This window comes from Macrotis lagotis, chromosome X (assembly GCF_037893015.1).
Source record: "Macrotis lagotis isolate mMagLag1 chromosome X, bilby.v1.9.chrom.fasta, whole genome shotgun sequence".
NCBI classification, from domain to species: Eukaryota; Metazoa; Chordata; class Mammalia; order Peramelemorphia; family Peramelidae; genus Macrotis; species Macrotis lagotis.
Genome location: NC_133666.1, coordinates 409,201,646 through 409,217,890, shown reverse-complemented (window position 1 = coordinate 409,217,890; position 16,245 = coordinate 409,201,646). Strand labels below are relative to the sequence as shown.

At 34.4% G+C, this 16,245-nt stretch overlaps 1 protein-coding gene and 1 pseudogene across 2 annotated transcripts in view; one reads left to right on the top strand and one right to left on the bottom strand.

Moving 5' to 3' along the window:
* The window catches only part of CXH8orf34 (chromosome X C8orf34 homolog), a 443,848-nt gene that overhangs the window by 169,822 nt on the left and 257,781 nt on the right, over positions 1 to 16,245 (top strand). The gene's annotated exons all lie outside the window — the stretch shown is intronic.
* On the bottom strand, positions 4,559 to 5,818 carry LOC141503495 (male-enhanced antigen 1 pseudogene; annotated as a pseudogene).

Genomic DNA, 16,245 nt, shown 5'->3' with positions numbered 1-16,245 from the left:
GCCGTGTGGCCTTGGGCAAGCCACTTAACCCCATTGCCTTGAAAAATCTAAAAAGAAAAAAGAAAAGAAAGAGATTGAAGATGAGTAAAAGATGGAGAATAAGAGAGAAGGAATGTTTTGAAGAAAGTGGGATGAAATGGAATCACTTGTACATTTAGAAGTTTTAACCTTAACAAGGAGGACAACCTTTTCATGTTATATGAGTGAAGGTGGAGATAGTGACAGAAGACAATGTGAGATGAGAAGGAGGGAAGGCAAGGGAATTCTTGCTGAACGGTCTCATTTCATCTGAAAGGGTTGAGAGGGGAGTCATGGGAGATTTGAGGAGGGATGAAACAGAGACTAATTTATGGGTCCACTGGTAGGGTACCCTATCAAAAACATTAATATTCCAAGCAGCTTCTTCTTATTGCTAATATTATTTACTATATTGATACCATTATTAACTCCTTGAAGACAGTTGTTATTAATCATAATAATTAAAATTACAATAACCATAACTGTCACTAATTATTCCTTTCAATTGCAAAATGTCTTCTGTAAAGGAGATATATTGATTGACGTTTATCCTTTGTTCTTGAAAAAAGACCATGACATCAGAGAAATGATACTGTGACAAGTAAGTGAATTGCATTTGAGTGAGGGGTTGCTGTGCTAAGTCACCAGCCTCACTTCCTCCTCTGGATCCATCTGGGTTCAGTGGCCAGATATGAATCAGGATGACTGGAGATGGCTCAGGATGTGAGGCAATCAGAAATAGTGATTTGCCCAAGGTCAAGTGTCCAAGGAGGTGCTGATATTATGGCTGGCACATTCTATCTGTTTTGTTTCTCCTTTTAGAATGTGAGCATTTCCGGAGTAGGGATTGCCTCGTTTGTCTAGGATAATGCTTTATATATTAGAATAGTTTCATAAATATCTTTTGATTCATCTGATCACTCATTCATTGAACAATAATCTTTCAAAACAACAAACTTGATTTTAGGTTTTTTAGTCCACAGAGAAAATCTGAGACTGTGTGTTATATTTCTCTGGGAAAGTTTTTTTTTTTCCCCTAGGTCCTTCCTCTCTGTAAATGATCCACAGAAAACTGCTTAGCTTCTTGAATGTTTGCTTCCAGAGCACAAGTATTATCAAATAACAGGTCAAGAGTAGCTGCTACCTGAATTTGTGATGATTGTGATTGCTCTATTGAAGGTAAAAAAGATGCTAAGATGTCTTGCAGCACATTTAAGGAGCTGAGAATGTCTTCTATTTGAATTTTTCTTTTCCTAGCAACTCTGTCTGGATTAATCTATCAGAAAAAAATTTTAGGTCTTTTTTCATTCTGGTAACCCTCCCCTGTATTCATTCAAATTTTTCAATGTCCCTAAAAATGTTATCAATCATTGTGCACAATAAGCTAGACAGTCTAGTTATACCAGAAGGTCAATTATTTTTTCCTGGTCTAGATACAAGCTAAATGGTACAGTGGATAGTGCATTGAATCTGAATACAGGGAGATGAGTTCAAAGCTAACCTCAAACACTTGCTAACTGGGTAGCCCTGGATAAGTCACTTAAACTCAGTTTGCTTCAGCTTGATTATGACAGAATAAACATGTTTTTTTCCTAATTGGAGTTTTAAAGATTATTGAAATATCCTAAAATTTCATTTGCTTTTTTTTCTTTAGTGGATAGCAGTGTAGGCTTTTATTGAGCTTACAGTAATCTTAAAAATTTATATCTTTATCAAATGAAATTTTGTTGAAAAATTCTCCTAATGTAGAATGGGCATAAAAATAGGCATGATTTAACACATGTACCCCCACTTCACTCTCTTCCACTGGACTGACTTACCCCAAAAGTACTAACAGTGGCAGGTAAGGGGTTTTTCCTAATCAGACATAGCTGCTACACCTCTATAACTCTCTTCTAGGGTCCCATAACTATTCTGGGGGAAAACTATGTGACTACTATTCACAACCTGACTCCTGGAGACTGTTGGTATGTTCTCCATTTAAATAAATCAGCTATACTAGAACCATTAACTCTTAGTCATGAAACATTTACTAAATAGAATACAAACCAAAAATTAATATAACTGCCCAAGTATAAATCTCTGGTCATACTCTCATAACAATATATAGAGAGTCCATGGAGAAGAAAGGATATAAATTGACAGAAGCCAGTTAGCTACTTAGAAGGGTGCCATCACTGCTTATGATCACCATGACTAGTTGTTAGGACTTGATATTCTTGGTTTTAGTTCAGTTGTACAACAAAACCCCTTTTTTGGGGGGTGGGATCTCTTTCTATGGTCTGATCAACTCAATGTTCAGCTTTGTTGAGCTCTAAAATAGTGTTATACTCTTTGAGTTAAATTTTTAAGAAAAGTTGAGGTTCTTTATAGCTATTCAATAGCTTGTCCCAGCTCTAAGGGGTTTTCCCACCTCAAACTGTAGATGTCATTAAAGGCAAATTAATTTCTTGTATCCCCGGTAATTATACTAAGACATAAATTGCAGAACAGATATGTATCTTATTTGGTGAAATAAAAAAATTTGGTAAAAACAAAAATAAAAGCCCTGCCCCCCCCAAAAAAAAAAACAAGTAACAAGAACAAGAACAAAAACAAGTTGGCACAAAATGTTTCCTGTTGGTATTCTTTCTGGGACAAGTGTTGCTCCTACCTCTAAAAATGCAAGAGAAAAGAGGAAATGTTTTGTGGTTTAGGTTCTTTGCAAGTGTATTAACAAAAGAAAGTTTATATAAGAATTATATTTGTAGTTAAATATTCTGAGAGCCTAGCAAAATAAGTGTATCTAAAACCTAAACACAATGTAACATTCTGATTATAATTCTCCTACACCTTAAAAGAAAGGAACACATAAAATCATTAAAAATTGAAAATGTAATTAGTTTCATAAGAAGTATTACAAGTTCAAAATATTTCATATCCAAATCTAAACCTTTAAGCATTTTGAGAGGTAGAGTGATTAATACATAACATTGACATATATTATAAAACTGCCAATCAAAATTATTGCAGTGCTAAGCCAGTGTGAATTAAAGATTAAAGGCTAAAAATAATTTATGACTTATGCTACCTGATTGTACTTTCTTGTCAGGTGGTTATTTCCAACATTTATACTGCTATGTTTGGCATTGTAAATAGTGTCATTTTATAATGCTGCTGTTATGACCAAGTTACTAGAAATACATTTTTGCTTTCCTCTTACTTATGATTTGTTTCTTTAGTACAACAAACTCACATATACTCTCATGATAAAGGAGAAGTTTGGCATATTTAAAACTTGGCCATTATATAGTCATCTGAAATTAGAGTAAACCCCAGTTTGAGGAACAAATTACCTTTGCCTGTACTCTAGGAACAAATGAAACTTTTACTTTTATTGGTCATCTTCTTAGTTTGGTCATTTTGTCTTTGATTGTGTTCTTGGAATTGCATCCCTATAAATGACTTCAAATAAATGCATGCCAAGACATGTGGATGAATTGAATAATTCTCCATGTCCAAAATGTCCAACCTAAAGTAGAATTGTGGATTCTGACTTTTGTTTATTCTATGCATTACTAATGTATTTTTGAGATTGTCCGAATCTCTGCGTTAAGTCTAGGAACAGTATGCCATTCAGTCTCTTTCTTTATGAATTTCTATACTTGAACTTGAATGAAATTTGTTAATTACTCCAAAATCTAGAAAGCTGATTGTCTCCAGAACTACACAAGGTAGTAAAATTAATAGTTAAAGCTATGCATACTGTTTTAGTCCATTTGCAGTTCTCAAATACTTGAGTCTTTCCCTTCATCTCCACCCCTTACTATGGATTTTACCAAGACATACTAATTTATCCAAAATTAGACCTTTAAGATACAGTCTGTCTGTCTGTCTGTCTGTCTGTCTGTCTCTCTCTCTCTGTCTTTGTGTCCTGTGTCAGTCTCTCTGTTTCTGCATTTATTTGTTTCTTTGTCTGTCTCAGTGTTTCTGTCTTTGTCTCTATGTCTCTCAAGTCATGTTCCAGAAGAAAGAAATACATACTTCCATCTAAATATGAAAAAAAGAACACTCTAATCTCCACCTTAAAATTGCTGAAGTTTGGATGATAGATTATAAATGTTTGTTAAATGCAGAGTTAATTTAGATATCATTGCATTCATTCATTTTATCCAATATATGTTAGCATTATGCTAATGAATCCCTGGATGCCAAGGACATATATCAAATTTCTGGTAGTGATTTGACTGTGCAGCGTAAAAGACTTTTCTTCAATCCCTGCCTCTACCAGTAAATGGTTATTGATCAGTGGGCAAGTCACTTATCTTCATAGCACCCCTGGACATTTTTTTAATAGTTGTATATACAGGGTGCTTTATACTGCTAAGGTAGACTGGGCATGGGCATGGATAGATATTCCAGTTTTACAGAACTGAATAAAATAGATCTCTGGAGAGATCTAGTTTGCCTGTGATGTAGAGGATAATATGAGGAACAAATAATTTAAGACCAGTGATTTTTCCAGTTGTACATCAAGGTCTGGAATTAGAGACTAAAGTAATTAGGCTGTTCTTGGTGGTAGACACTGCCATGAAGACATTGATTGTGGAGTCTTGATAGTCTTCTCTACCACATTATCTCATTGGGCATCTGAAATCCCTGGGGCCTATGAAAGGACTCCCCAACTCTGACCTATTCACTTGCCCAAGACATTCCAGTCATTTTCTGTTTCACCAACTCTCCATGTTCTGGGTCCATGAATATGGAGTCTCTGCTTCTTGGTCCTGCAGTTTCCATCTCTTCCTCATCTTCACTCTCTAAAGGAAAGTTGGGCAGATGTAGGCCTAGGGAATGGATATGCTCCTGAATGTCAGAATCAATATCTTCAATACCTTCTACTGGTGGCAGCTCTACTTCTTGTTTAGGTCTTAGTTAAGTGGCTGGTAGGAATAGACTGTTGGGTCTGACCCAAGATCTTCAGTCTCTTCCTAGGTTCTTCACTGCTCCAGTTACCTGTGTTGTGTGTGGGACCCTAATGCTGCCTCAGATCCTCATTCTGGATTGGGAAGATCTGCTCAGGATCCCCAGTACCACTGTTGTCATGCAGACCCAAGCTGCTCCAAGTCCAAGGTTGAATTCACTCCCTGACTTCTAGGCATGGACTGTTCAAATGGTATTCTACAGTAATTTCAATACCCAGACTTCCATACATTCATAAAAATCATAGGTCCAGGTCTAAACAAAAGTAGAAAGGGAAAACAGGAGGGGTAGTGACTTGAGTATATCATTATATCAGTTCTCTGCCTTTCCAGCTGTGGTGATAAAGATGAGATGCTCATCAGTTCTAAATCATTATGGGCAGAATGGGAAAGACTAAAGGTAGTGCTATTTGGAGAGGAGGGTCTTTCTATTGAGAAAATCCACTAAAACATTATGCTATATTTTCTGTTTTAAGACTTAAAAGGCAACTTGTTCAAAACTATATAAGCAATTTCATTAGCCCTTAGGTATGGAAAACAGCTAGAGCTTAATGTTTTATCAAATTATTGACAGAATGACAATTTGATTTATTGCCAACTTAGTATCAAACATACAGATCCCTGTTTTAGTATATAATTAGGAAGAAAATTCATACATTTATAACTTGACTATAACCTATAACTATGAAGTAGATTTATACAGTAGGACCATATAGAAGGTAGTTTGTGAAATGCCTCCTACTTATGTTACCAGTTAATGAGTAAAATTCTCTAACAATGGGCTGAAGGTGGAGCTCCCATCCCTTTCTAGGCAAAATTGCATTCTTTTGTGTGGCTCCCATTGTGCCCCTATGCAGAAAATCCAGTAACACAAGGACAGATTTGAACACGTATTTACAAGAAGCTATTTTAAATTCAGGAAATATATTCTTTAAGAGGAAAATTATAAGAAAACACCAATGGAAGTAAGACTGAGTCAGAGTAGGACTAGTCTTTTCTTTCTCCCAGATGGTTTTATTTCTCTCTGTGCTCCTATTCTTGGGGAAGTTAAGTTCATAGGTACCTCCCAACTATTCCATTTCAATATAGGTCACTTCTAATGGCTTTACAAAAGGGAACTAACTGTAGATGTGGCATTCACCAACTGATTTTCCTATCTCATGCCACTGCTGTGGAATAATCACCTCTCCCTTCCCTCCTTATTTTCCTGATGAGTCACTTTTGAAAACTACCACTGACAACATAACTTAAAAAAACCCCAACTCTGACCCTATACTCACTTGCCCAAGGACTACTCTCCTGATAGTTCTTCTGTTACAAAATTAGGGGGGGGAAAAGTCCAGGGGTTTTTGTTTGTTTATATGTTATTGTTATTGTTTGAGGCCAATCACAGGAATTGTTATACATTATTACAGATACAAAATCAATTTTAGTCATCAACTTATATTTACAGAGGGGAGTTTTTGGCATATTTATATCCCTCCTTCCTAGGAGGTCAGTTAAGAAGCAAATACTAAATACTATGTTTTAGGTACTGTGCTAAAGGCAGGAGATACAAAGAATGACTAAATACATGGTCCCTGACCTCAAGGAACTCACATTATAATGAGAGTAGATAATATATGGTAACTGTTGGTCAGTAGATAAAACACCCCATCTAGAGTAAGTCAGAAATAACCAAACAAAAGCATCAGATAGCATTCAAATAACTATATACCTACCAGATATCTACAGTGTAAATGGAAAGCATGGGAGTGTGTGGGGGGGGTTCCTACAAAAGGTAATATTTGAGTTGAGTTTTAAGGTAAACCAGAAAAGTCAAGAGGTAGAAGTTGAGAGGGAGAACCTAAGAAGCATGGAAGACAATTAGTGAAAAGATTCAGAGCAGGAGCTGTTGTTCAGTCATTGCTCAACTCTTCATGATGCCTTTTGAGAATTTCTTGGCAAAGATACTGGAGTGGTTTGCCATATCCTTTCCCATCTTATTTTACAGATGAGTAAACTGAAGCAAACAGAGTTAAGTGACTTGCCTGGTGTCGGTGTCCTAATTGTTGTTGTTTGTCCTCTGTTCTCAAGAAGACCAGGACATCAGATAAGTGATGCCATGACATGGAAGTGAGTTGGATTTAAGTGAGGCAGGGTTTTGCAAAATCACCCGCCTCATTTTCTCCTCCTTAGTCATCTGGGTCTAGTAGCCAGATAGGGATGGCTCTGTAAGCAATGGGAGACCTGGGCCTTTTTATCCAAGGGTCTTTAACAAGTCTCAATTTGATTGAGGCAACCAAATTCAGTGATTAAAGATAAGGAAGAAAAAAAAGAAAAGATCTGGGAGGGGAAAATCTTCAAGGTTTATGACAAAATAGAAACAATTGCTATTTACATTCACGCAAAGACAGTCAGGACCCAAACAATGACCAAGTCACATAGTGAGTAAAAATCTGAGGCTAGATTTCAACTCAGAAATATGAGTCTTCCTGACTTCAGGGCTGGCATTCTATCCACTGTGCCACTTAGCTGCTGGGGATCAGGAGATAGAGCCTTACATTATGAATTTTAAGTCCAATTTGATGGGTATGTGGAAAGAAATAAAGTTTAAGAAGACTGAAAAGGTACTAAGGGAACAAGTTGTAAGTGACTTTAAATGGCAGATCCTTTTGTTATGTAACACTGGAGAAAACAGAGAGAATGCAGAGTGTGACTTGGTAAGACTTGTCCCTTGGAAAAATTACTTCGGTAGCTGAATGGAGGGAAAACTGGAGCGGGGGCCCACTTAAAGCTGGCCAACCAGAAGGCTATTGCAATAGCAGAGAGGGAAGTATTGAGGAGAGGGTGCTAGGTTTCTGAAGGAGAGAAGGGGATGGGTAGAAGGAGATTAGGGTAGAAGCAGCAGCATTGGACAGCTGTTTGGAAATGTGAGTTGAATGTAAATTGACACAGGGTGAGTGTGAATGAGGAGAAATGGATACTTGTAGCCTGAGAGTCTGGAAAATTGGGAGTTTGACAATAAGAGGAAAGTCCAGGAGAAAAGGTTTTGATAAAACAATGAATTCTGTTTGATATTGATATCCATGCATATGTATAAAAGGATCATTGGTATAAGACTAGAAGAAAACTTAGAAGTCACACAATACATTCCTTAGATTTTAGTGGAGAAACAGAAACCTACAGAGATTAATGACTTCTCCAAGGTCACAAAGGTATTAAATAGCAGTTCCAATACTTGAATCTAGGCCCTCAGACATTAGAACTAGATAAAATGATCAAGTGTTCTTTCTCCTAATCTTTGCTGATTATTTGCAACTTAGTAGAATGCTGTTTTATGTTTTAGGCTCCAAAGAAATTCAGAATAAGCTCTTTGCAAATTTTTTATTGGTTAATGAAGAAACTGAATAGTTTGAATTTCATAGAAATTATTCCATTCTTTAATATATTTCCCTAGTTCTGAGGTAGGAATTTTTCAATAAATAAATTTGTTTTAGACAAATATAGTACTATATGTAAAACTTTAAGGGAATTAATAAATTATATATTGCATATGCATCCATATGCATCCTTATTCATATGTGTAGTATATATTGTTCAAGTATAGACATAGGTCAATATAATAAAAGCATATATATAATATATATATATATATATATAGTTAATAACTAAACTTTGCTTTATGAAGCTTTTTGTCCACAAGAGGGCACTAATGTTTTTTATATACCATTTCCGTAAATCTAAATCTAGATGAAATTTCTTTTCAAAAGTGAAAGAACAAATGTATTTAATAATATGTTAAATAATAATCAGGTCAGAAATACTGTGTGTAATTGAAATTGTATTCTATTCTATATCAAATTAAATGCATTTATCTCAATTCATTTCAATACAAAAAGAAATATGAAATAAAATATCAAAATTCTCATTTAAACTCTTGGTCTCACTTTAGAAAGAAGTACAAAAAAAAAACATTCTTCCCACAATATAGCAAGTTACTTCTGTGGGGATTGTCAATTTTTATAAGACACATACACAAAAAAAGAATCACCATCTGAAGTTCAAAGGAAAAATTTTAAAAGTTTAAACCATCAATCTTTCTTTTATAGTTAAATTCACTTTCACCTTTCCTGTTCCAGTTGTCTTTTTCAATAAATATAAGCTTATGGATCAGTTTTAAAAGTATTTATACTACTAAACTCTTACCTAGAGCTTTTCTTTTTCTTTATAGAACAAAGCAAATAATTTCATATGACTTTACCAATATCATAGTAATCCCATTCCTCTAATAATAACTCCTTGCTGATTGAGAATCAGCTAAAAGTAAGCTATTGAAAGTATTCTAATGGATAAACTATGTTAAATCTTTCAGGCCAATGCTCTATTGTTGAAGTTATTGCTTTGGTATATCAAGTAATAAACTAGTGGTTGAAAATAATGAAATCTTTTTTTAAAATTTTTTTTTTGCAAGGCAATGGGGTTAAGTGGCTTGCCCAAGGCCACCCAGCTAGGTAATTATTAAGTGTCTGAGACTGGATTTGAACTCAGATCCTCCTGACTCCAGGGCCAGTGCTCTATCCACTGTGCCACCTAGCTGCCCTGAAAATAATGAAATCTTAAAAAGGACCCTATTTATTAATGCAATGTTTAGTTATAGGAAGAATGTACAATAGTTAATAGATACTATATTTTATTCAATATCTTTGCAGTATAATTTAAATATAAAACTATAAATCTATATGTTGTAACCCTTAGTATGACAGACATACAAGCAATAAATAGGAAATCTAAGGTCCAAGTCACAGCTCTAAAACTTAATTAAAAGCTTTGTTACCTCAAGCAACTCCCTTAACCTCCAGTATCTTCAACTTAAAAATGAAGTAGATTGATCTACTGGATCTCAAAGTTCCCTTCCAGCTCTAACATTGGAATTCTATGATTTCCTTATTGCTATCTACTGTTTAATGAATTTTTGCTTAGAGATAGTGGAAATGAGAACATATATATGCTCTCTCTACTTTCATCAGTGTTACAATTTTACATTTCAATTGCATATCAAAATATTTAGCTTAGTCAGTTCTTTGAGATTCTCAACCCACTAATCAAGGAATGAGTGCTTGTTTAAAATAATTAGTAATAGGGGGCAGCTAGGTGGCACAGTGGATAGAGCACTGGCCCTGGAGTCAGGAGTACCTGAGTTCAAATCCGACCTCAGATACTTAATAATTACCTAGCTGTGTGACCTTGGGGCAAGCCACTTAACCCCACTTGCCCTGTAAAAATCTAAAAAAAAAAAAGTAATAGTCTACTACTAAAATGTATAAAAATCCAACTTTCATTAATTTGCTTCATAGATCATAGTTTCAGAGCTGGATAATACCCTGAGAAATCATGTGGTCCAACTTTGGAAGAATAAATTACTTATCCTACCTGGGACACATAGCAGAGGCTGGTATTTGAACGCAAGTATTCCTACTAGAAAATACAATGATGCTTCCACAGCAACTCTTGCTTAGTACTGTTGTGTCCCTCATTCATTATATTCAACAATTCAGAGAATTAAATATGCATAGAGGAAGAAGAACTATTGTCCTTATAGTGCTTTTCTGTGAGTCTCTATGAGGTGATTTTTATAAATATTACTTCCATTTTTTAATGGTTGAATATTATACAGGTTCCAGATAGTTTGCCTCACATGGAACTGGAAAAGAAAAACTTTATTGTTCTTCTGGTTAGATTAGTTCATTGTAAAGACAAGGAAATAAAGTCCTTAGGAGGTTAAATAGCCTGTTCAGTAACTGACTTTTTGTATGAATCAATTAGATTTTTTAAAATGTTTTTTCAACCTTCAAGCTCTATGTAAATGTGAGCTATTGTGATCATAATTTTATAGAAAAACTGATATTCAAAACTGGATCAAGGGACTTCAAAGACCCACTATTGAATGGTAGAGCCAGCACTTCAACCAGGATCTTCATTGGTGGCTTCAAATTCCATTTCAGTCTGACCTTACAGGTTTACTTTGTTGTCATCATTGTGTATATTGTTATTTTGATACTGCTTGCTTCTTTCTCTCTGTATTGAGACCCAATTCATTTTGTTCGTGCAATAGCCTTCTCACTACACATGTAACTGAGAAATGTGGATCCCACTTTCATATGCTGCCAAACCAGTTATGATTTTTAATAGTCAAATTCTTTTTCAGGATTAAAATATTTCAACTTGTGAAAATGGAGCTTGAAATTCCGTCCCTAAGTCTTAAATGGTTCCTTAAACTAGTTACACTGTTCTGTCAATTAAAATCCTCATGGAGTTGTTATGCCATACATTTTTTTGTTGTTTCCAATTTTTTAAAAAAATTAATTTGTGCTGATATGATTTGTTTTCCCATTGAATAAATTTCCCTCTGTATCCCTCATCTCCCCACTTCCAGAGAGCCATCTTATATGACAAAGAATATTTTAATACAAAAAAGAGGGAAAAAGAGCAATAAGAGAAAAAATGACAAACCCCTAAAAAGACATGCATTTCTCTACATCCATTATTTTTGAACTCATGCTTGCTCTGTAATTTTACAGCATTTACTTTTGCATTTGAATTTATGGTGGTTGTCATTTCTTTTACATCAGAGATGCAAAAAACTTTATCTATACCATATTAGTTAGGGAAAGAGGCCTGAACCAGATTAAAAAGTTGGAGAATACTTAACAAATGAATAAAAATGAAATAAAATATGTGATATTACAGAAGTCAATAGGTGGCCAACAGAGTTCAGTGGCTTCAGATTCCATTTCAATCTGACCCTACTGCTTTACATTGTTGTCAACATTGTGTATGTTGTTAGTTTGACTCTGCTTGCTTCTCTCTGTATTAGTTCATGTAAATTCTTCCATACTATTCATCATAATAATCACTTCTTTTTTTTTACAACATAGTAACATGTCATTGTATCCATGTACAGCAATTTTTTCAGCCTTTCTCCAGTTAATGGGCATCTAATGTTTCCTCTGAATTCTTTAAGATAAAACAATTAAAAATTTGTATGTATGAGATAGTGATTTGATTTGTGGGTGAGTATAGTGCAGTGGAATTAATGTAGATTTGGGGTCAGAGAAGTAGGATGCACTGTTTCACTTATTTCTTTATGTCCCTGCAAAAGTTACCACTCTGAACCTTAGTTTCTTTATCTTTAAAAATAAAAATGTTAGATTAATAACCTCAGAGTTTCCTTTCAGATTTAGATTCACCTATTAACTACCTCATAATCAGAGAACAAATAAGATTTTCATTATTTGAAGTTATGGAAATAGGATAAAGCCTAATTAATATCCATTTTCCTCAGTGGAGAGCTATTTTATTTTATCAGCTGGGAAAGCAACTTTAGAAAAACTAGTTTTGTACAGATCGATATCCATACTCTCAACATTTTATCACATAATGTCCACTAGTACAATCACCCCATGTTCATAAATTGTAAATTTTGTCCATGGAGGACAGTTAGAAATCACGAGGACAAAGGAAATCCAAACCAGCAGGTGGAGTTCTCTCTCCAGAAGTAGAAACTTTGAGAAAAAGACTACATGAGAACTTGAATTCAATCAAATTGAAAGATGGCAGTCATAATATCATAGATTCAGAGCTAGAAAGGGACCTTAGAGATCATCAAGTCTAAACCCTGCATTTTGTAGGTTCATTCGATCATAGTTCCATCGCTGGAAGGACCTTAGAGATCATTTAGACCAACCTCCTCATTTTAGAAATAAAGAAAATGAGACCAGGAGAGAATAATAAATAAATAAGTTAGTATTTTAATGTTTATAAAGCATTATAAATGCATTTCTACATGCATAGATAATATTTATTGTATATAATATATATTTTGGGTATAATATATTTATATGTATGTATACTATATATATGTGATGTGAGGTATGTATATATAAATATAATATCGTATTTGATACTTACAACATCCTCTTTGTTCAGTCATATTTGACTCTTCATGATCCCATTTTCTGTAAACTTACCTGATACCAGAGTGATTTGCCATTTCCTTCTCCAGTTTGTTTTATTGATGAGTAAATTGAGGCAAATAAGGTTAAGTAACTTGTCCAGAGTCACACCGCTAGTGAGTCTCTGAGGCTGGAAAGATGAATCTTCCTGATTCCAAGTCCAGTGATCAATCAGTTGTGCCACCCATTTTCCCACCCTCTTAGGTGGTGCTGTAATTACGCCTATGCTACAGATAAAGAAATGGACTGGGAGTATAAATGGTTTGCCTAGAGTTGTGTGGTTATTGAATCTGTGAGGCAGGATTTGAATTGTTCAGGTCTCCCTGACTCCAGGACCAGTGATCCATTTATCTACTATACTAACTAGGTTTCCTGGCTTGCCTAACTTAAGTAACAGAGCCTGGATATAAACTTATTATATCTGACTCCTCTGCTTAATGAAAGTATACATATTGTTATTCTCTTCCACATGCTATTTTTACTTAGCAATTGAATAATTATAAAGTTTCAATAATAAAAAATTATAATAATATGCAAGTCTTTTTATAAGACAATTTTGAGGAGTGCAGGTATGTGGGATGTATCTGTGAGGAGGGGTCTGAACCTGTGAATTGTTTTGATCTTTCCAAGTGTAAAAAATCCCACCATGATATAGATTAACACCTAGTTTACAAGTTAGAAGTTTAGAGAATGAATTTTCTGGAGAACAGAGAGGTAAAGTGATTCACTCATACATCTGGGAATCACCAAAACATAGAATATGGGAATATAAATTTAGAAGTGAAAGAGATTTTATAGATTTATCTAGTTGAAGCCTTTGTTTAACAGATAAGGGAACTGAGGTTCAGAGAAGTTAAGTGACTAAATTCTATAATACTATCAATTCTGAAACTTCATAGTAATTTAAGAACATAAAAATTGGTGGTTTTAAATATTTTGAGTTGCTTATTTATTTGAAGCATTCAAGGTCCTTTTCATTTTCAGTCTGGTAATGAGTAATTCCATTTCTACTATTTTAAAGCAAGAACTTGATGTCTCTTCAATAGTGGACAAACCAAGGAAATATCAGACTGCAGAGAGACACACAGAATCAAATTAATAAAATTTCCCCTGTTTTTTGGCCTTAATCTTCAAGAGATTTGCCTCTAGCTAAAAGCTAGCACAAAATCTTAAAAATGAAAAATCATAAACTTTAAAAGATACTGCTTGAATGGCCAAGGTAATTTTATTATATTTTAGGTATCAAAAATTTAAAATATCATACTTCTAAAACCAAACATATAGCTTAGAAAATCATTAACAATATTTTTGCAAATACAAAAAGTATTTCTACAATGTAACAAAAAGTATGTCTAGGAAATCTTTAGAAGTTATAAAACCATGGAAAAGAAAAGAACTTAGCAATGCTTTCAATTATCCAGTCCTCAGAATTTTCCAGATGCTTTTACTTATTGAGACATTAAAAACAAATAATAAAAATGTCAGTACCAGGGCTTTTGTTATGTTTTGCTTCATTTTGGAAGGAGGAACAAGAGAAGAGAGGGAATTCTTCTGATGTTCGGGGTTTATATGATAAAGAAAGCAATGTGCAATAACTCATATATATGGTGACTTAAGGTTGGCAAAATGCTTTTCCCCCCAGCCATCCTTTAAGGGCGATACTACAAAGTATGATTTTAACCATTTTATCATTAGAAATAGTACTTTGAAAGAGCATTTGCCCATGATTGCATGCCAAAAAATCTCTGAGAAAAGATTTGAACCCAAGTCTTCCTCCTATTCCCAGACACGTGCCATGATACACTGTTAGCTCAAAATAAGATTCAAAATAATCAAGTGACTTCATTAGAACCACGCAATGGATGAATGGCAGACTACATGTGTACAAAGGGCTTTTAAGCAACATGCCTAAAGGTCTACTATCTGACCCCAATAGTAAAGCTATGCTGAGTCACTTATCTTACTTTCTCCTCTGGAGCCACCTGGGTCCAGTGATCTGATATGGATCAGGACAATTGAAGTTGATTCTGTGTGTAGGAGGTGATAACTGAGACAAATAGAGGTTAAGTGACTTGCCAAGATCATGCAACTAGTAAATGTCTTAGGCTGGATTTGAACTTGGGTCTTTCTAATTTCAGGTCCAACATTCTATTCTCTGAATGAGGGGAAAAATCATTTATAACAGGAACATGTTGGTTTTTTTTATTTTTTTCAAGTCAACTCAATTAGCATTTAATAAGCAAGCCTCCATTGTGCCAAACAGTCTAACAAACAGGTTTCTAAATAGAGAATTTTTCTAAAGTAGGGGACAACTCTGTTTAAAATGCTCAAGCATGTTTCCTAAATTCATATACCATATACTTTAGGAAAGAAGATAAGGGGAGGGTAGGTAGCCAGAGTTGATGAGAAATCAATGTGGGGAGATGCATCTCCAAATGAAATGAATTTTACTTGCTTAAAAATTATAACCTTGAAGCCTTAAGGAGATTTATCTGAAGTCCTATACTGAAATTTTACTTCACAGAATTCCTTGCTAGAAACATTGATTTAGATAATTTCTAGCAACAAGTCCTGAGAGATTAGACCAGAATTTAGTCTGCCAAGTATATTTAGTCTTAGAGTTTTACCTGGAACATTCACTTAATAGGTTCTTCTCAGGTCACATATGTATTACATGTCAGAGTCCAGGTTAGAAATCTGGGATATCTGAAATCTGAGACTCTGCCCATCTATTGTAACATCTTTTGATTGCATCAAGGTGGTGTAATAATGAAAGCACTGGATCTGAAAGCACTGAAAGATTTCAATTCAAATATGATATCAGATATTCTACTAATTGTGTGATCCTAGACAAGTCATTTTCCCTCTTTTACCTCAGTTTTCTCCATTGTAAAATGGTAATAATATTGGTTGTTGTGAGGATCAAATAATCTAGTATTTGTAAAGTGCTTAGAACAGTATCTATTACATGGTAAAGGGGTTTATAATTTCTGTGCTTTGACTTCCTTATTCTTAGTTAAAATATATTTTTTTAACTTTAGTTGTTCAGACACTGGGTACCTTGGAAACTTACTGATTATGATTCATGTAGTGGCATACTTTATAGTCTATTTAAGAATTTCTAGAATTTTTCCCTAAAGTTACATGGATCTCTCAGAGCAATAGATGAAAATTAAAACATTATTAGGAGTTGCCAGATGAAATTTGAAAGGAGTTTTTCTTTTCCTTATAAAAAATGTTTAACTAGAAAAATCACCTTTCACATTCTGTTAAGG